At 38.5% G+C, this 5,162-nt stretch overlaps 1 pseudogene; it reads right to left on the bottom strand.

The window, feature by feature from the left end:
- Nucleotides 1-1,684: 1,684 nt before the first annotated feature.
- Nucleotides 1,685-4,401, bottom strand: LOC133755628 (meiosis-specific coiled-coil domain-containing protein MEIOC-like; annotated as a pseudogene).
- Nucleotides 4,402-5,162: the final 761 nt, after the last annotated feature.

The raw sequence follows: 5,162 nt of genomic DNA, 5'->3' as shown, positions 1-5,162 counted from the left end.
CTCCCTACAGTTACTCCTGCAATCTCAATCAGTTTCTTCCGCACATCATCTAAAGAAAATTTATGTGGTGTGATTACACTCTTTTTTAATACCAGGATTTCTAAAACCAAGAAAAACACCAACATTTTAAAACATTAGTGTTTCGGCCGGCGCCGCGGCTCACTAGGCTAATCCTCCATCTTGCAGCGCCGGCACACTGGGTTCTAGTCCCGGTCGGGGCACCAATCCTGTCCCGGTTGCCCCTCTTCCAGGCCAGCTCTCTGCTGTTGCCAGGGAGTGCAGTGAAGGATGGCCAAACTGCTTGGGCCCTGCACCCTATGGGAGACCAGGAGAAGCACCTGGCTCCTGCCATCGGAACAGCGTGGTGCGCCGGCTGCAGCGCGCCTACCGCGGTGGCCATTGGAGGGTGAACCAACGGCAAAAGGAAGACCTTTCTCTCTGTCTGTCTCTCTCTCACTGTCCACTCTGCCTGTCAAAAAAAAATAAATAAAAATAAAAAAATAAAAAAAAAACATTAGTGTTTCTAGTCAAGGATATTTCAATTAAATTTCATCAGTACATTATATTTTAGTTTAACTCATGCTAGAAATGTTTAAAACCCAAGATCTTCTGAGTCACATAATACCAACATTTCATGTTAATGAATAAATTACTCGGGTTCCATACAAAGATAGTAAGTCATGAGAAACAGAAAAAGCCAAGCTTTTAAGAGTTCTTTTTTAAAAAAAAATACAGAAGTAAACTAATGAACACAACTACACAAATATACTAACCAATTGCAAACTAAACTAGTTAAAGATTAACCTTAAAAAATACATTTTAGAACTTTGTGATACCCTCATAAAAGGCAGGAAACTAAGGGTATTAAAACAATAGTCATTATTCTAGTTACTGTGCATCAAGTCTAAAAGATCCAGATAAAGGAACTGTTTTGTTTTGATTCAATTTAAATACTTTAAAATTGGAATTATTAATTGATAGTATAATTAAATTTTAAATAATATACACAAATGATTTGAACAGGTTTTATATTCAGTAACTTGCATGGTTTTTACACTGGCACTTTTATCACTAATTTAGGAGAATCAGATGCATTTCCTTCCATATACTTAGGCACTAAGATTTCAAATTTATAAATATGGTAGTATTTTAAATTTTTACATGAATATTGGGTTTATTTTTGTTTTCCTTTGTTCCCTAGGTATTATCCAGTTTTGTAAGGAAAACACTTTTATATCACAATCAAAACTTGTCTTGGTTACTAGACTGTAGCCATAATTGGGTTACAGTCACTTAGATTCATTATTTGGAATTAATACTTACTAAAACAGAACTAAATGAAACTTATCTCCTAGAATTTCATATTTGCATTTACCTGCACTGCAGAATGGGTTTAAACAATATTTTAGCTGTTAGGAAATACTAATATACTTAAGCAAACTTGTTATCTTTGACTACTCAGAACTTTTGAGTAATCAACTTTTACCTTTGAGTTCACTTTAAACTCTATCTGATTCATTCCAAAAAGAAGATTTTAAAATAGAAGTTAGACTTCATTAAGATATTAACTTCAAATCGGGAAGAAAAATTAATGTACTGAAAGTTTGACAAGTTCATTAAAATTTTTTTAGCATGTCTTGATACATTAACTTATCAGCTTTTTCTTCTTTGTGCTGGCATTTCCTTAATGTTTGTTTGTTTCACCCCGCTGGCTCATTGGATTGCTACTACTTATACTTTCATGGATTTTATCTTCACAGTTTATGATATCTTGCAAAGCCTTTTCCATGTCTGCTTGACCAGCTGTACTGGCTGTTTTGGGCAAAGTCATTTGCAGTGCACACCACAGAGTAGTGCGTGCTTTCCTCGTTGCCACACACATCTCTTTAATTGCTGAAGCAAGGGCAAAAACATCTCTGTCATCTTGGCATCTAGGAACTCCGTGCCTTTGCCGATTTGATGCATTGACAATTTCATCCTTTCGACGTGACTGTACAATGTGAATGGACTCCAAGTGTCTATCAAGAGCAGTAGAGATATTAGCATGAAGAGGAGAGCTTCGGAGAAATTCCATTTTGCCTAGCAAAGTCACAACTCTGGCTTGTTCTCAAAGTTCATCCACAATTAAGTGATCAACTCTAGATGGGTTAGAGGTCAGCCTTGGAATTGGAGTATTGTTAGTGCTGGATACTTTTTTTCCTGGATAATTCTTGGCAAGGGCTAATTCAGTTTTTTTCCTCTCCTTTTCTAATGCTCTCCATTGTTCATAGCATTCTTCTAGATGAACATGAAGTTCACTGGCTGGTCCACTACGGGTTTTAATTGGTCTTTGAAATCCAAAAGTTGGTACGAAACCAGAAAAGGAATTATCACCATACATCATATCATTAAAATAAGGGTATAAATGGCTTAAGTCATCATAAGAAAACAAATCATAGGAATCCAACAGTGGAACAACTGAATGGCCAAATGGGTGAGTAGCTCTTAGGGGAAACCCATTTGAACCAAGTTGTTGAAAACCCTGATTATGCCTTAAGTCTCCCATCATATAATTATTAGAAAAGCATGATGCCTGTGTGCAACCCACACGGCTGTTAATGTTGCTATCTCCACTTCCTTGTCTGTGGCTACTAAAATGACCCTGTGACTCCAGCAGATCTTGATACGTGTTTTGAGATAAGCCATCTAAATGCTTTGGACCTTCCTCAGGATCATAATGTCCACTCTGGGGCTTGGCTTGAAAATTATGTTTGTTTACATTTTCAATGATCCCATACTGCTGAGCTGAATAGCTATCACAAAATCCATTTGGCTGCTTTATTTTTTTATCAGTAACCGATTCAAAGAGATTTTCTTCTCCAGTTTTTGTCAGTCCTTCCATATGATTGACAGATTGGATTCTTTCTGCACCATTGTAACTGAGATCAAAACTGGAAAATGCTGAGGGATTTTCTTGGCAATATTTCTGAAATAAATTGCTATTTGGGGTTAAATTTGTGGATGATAGTTGGGGGAAATCTGAAGAATGGTTAGAACCCTTTGAAGCTGCATTTAAATGACTGTTTAATTTCATCAAGTTACCTTGATTTCGATAAGGAATAGGAGTGTTGTTTTTTGTTTGAACATTCATCCATGTTGGTCTGTTTAAGTTGATACCTCCTGAAAATGCTGCTGAGTTTGATAATAAATTCACTGATTTAAAATACTCAGAATTTGGGGGATCAGGTTTAGCAAACTGTTGCTTTTCTGTGACATTTGCAAAATCATTAGTTGGACAAGCTGTGTGAGGTTTTAGTACATATTCTGGTTTTAAGCCAAAATCGGCAGCAAATGCTGCTTCTTTTGCAAACTGTTTTCCTGTCAGGTGTGGTGTAGTTTTTGGAAATGTGGAATTCTGTTGGTCAGGTATTGTCTCCTCCATTTTTTTCTGATTTGCTGGTTTAACCTGAAATAACTTTGTGTACATGTCTGCTTCTACATTTGGTGTTTCAGGTGTATTGCTATTGGCTAATTTTTTACTATCTTGGACACTAAAATTTGAACACTTATTAAGTTTAGCCTTATTAGGATGAGCATATTCTGGGTATCTACAATAATCTGCATTTTCATTATATCTGTTAAATTGGGAAAGAAACATCTCTGCTCTTTTTTGCTGTAATGGTGCTTCAAGACCTTTAGCACATATTTTTTCTCTTCCATAAGGGTAAGTATCAACAACTGATTCTTTCATGATATCAGACAGACCAGTCTGTGGTGTAAAACAGTTTTTGATAAATGGATATTCCTGGAATGTTGTCTTAGCTGTATCATTTGTCTGGATATTGTAACAGTTAGAATGATCACTTCATGATGGGTACCTCCATTGTTCTTCAAGGTCTAAACCAGTAAATCCATGATAAAGTTCATCTATTTTTTGTTGTGGTGTGAGATTGCTATTATGCAGATACTGCTTCTCCACTGCTGACACAGATTCACCACTATAAAAAGCTTGCTGAGAGATGGCTGTATCTATTGGCCTTTTGGTTTCTGTTAAGAGGTCATGGTGATCTGCAAATCTGCTTGTGTTCATTGGCCAAACTGACTTTAAGTTGGAGGAGCAGGTCCTGTTCTTTACATTGATCTGAGAATTAGAAGATTGCTTAATATGATCTCCATAAGTAGACCACGGTGCATAGAAAAGTGAAGAATCTACAGAATTTGAATATTCTGTTGAGCAAAGTGGAGTGTAGGTCTGCCTTAGGTCTACATTGTCTTCACTCTGCGGTTTGTAGCAGTTGTAGAAGGAGGCGGAGCCCGTGAGCAGCACGCTGTTGAAGACGTCGGTTAGCCGGCTGCTGCCGTCTCGGCGCTCAGGTTCCAGCAGCGACTCGCACCTCCCGGGAAGGCCACCTTGGGCTCCATGGGGCTCCCCAGCCCCTCCTGGATGAGGTGCAGCTCCTGGGGTAGGGGGCTGAGGGGGGGCGTTGAGGCCCTGCTCCCTCGACCCGCGCCCCGCTACCGCTGCCGCCGCCCCGGGCGCTGCCTGGAGCTGGTCTGAGGGTGGGGGGCCCGCCGTGGGGAGGGAGGCCCAGGGAGAGGCCGTTACATAGCCGACCACAGGCTCGCGACCCGCACGCGATCCTAGAATTTCATCTTTGAAAAATGCCTGTTCATGTCATTTTCCCATTTCTTTACTGGATTGTTTGCTTTATTGTTGTAGAATTTCTTGAACAATTTATTGTTTCTGGAAATTAATCCTTTATCACGTACATAGTTTGCAAATATTTTCTCCCATTTTGTCAGCTGCCTCTTCAATTTGTTGAGTGTTTCCTTTGCAGTCTAGAAGCTACTTAGCTTGATGTAATCCTATTTGTCTTTTTTAACTTCTATTGCCAGGGCTTCTGTGATGTTTCCTAAAATGTCTTTCCATATGCCAATGTACATTTTTCTTGATGTTTACCTCTAGTAGTTTGATAGTATCAGGACATATATTTAGAACCTTGATATATTTAGAGAAGACTTTTCTATAACCTGTATGGTAGGAATCCTGTTTCATAACTCTGCATGTGAAGATCCAAATTTCCTGTATCATTTTGAAGACTGTTCTTTCTTCAGGGGTTAATTTTAGCTCATTAGTCAAAGATTAATTGGTTGTAATGTGCAAATTAATTTGCAGATTTTTA

Source organism: Lepus europaeus, unplaced genomic scaffold, assembly GCF_033115175.1.
Source record: "Lepus europaeus isolate LE1 unplaced genomic scaffold, mLepTim1.pri SCAFFOLD_66, whole genome shotgun sequence".
NCBI classification, from domain to species: domain Eukaryota; kingdom Metazoa; phylum Chordata; class Mammalia; order Lagomorpha; family Leporidae; genus Lepus; species Lepus europaeus.
This window is presented reverse-complemented; position numbering and strand designations above follow the sequence as displayed.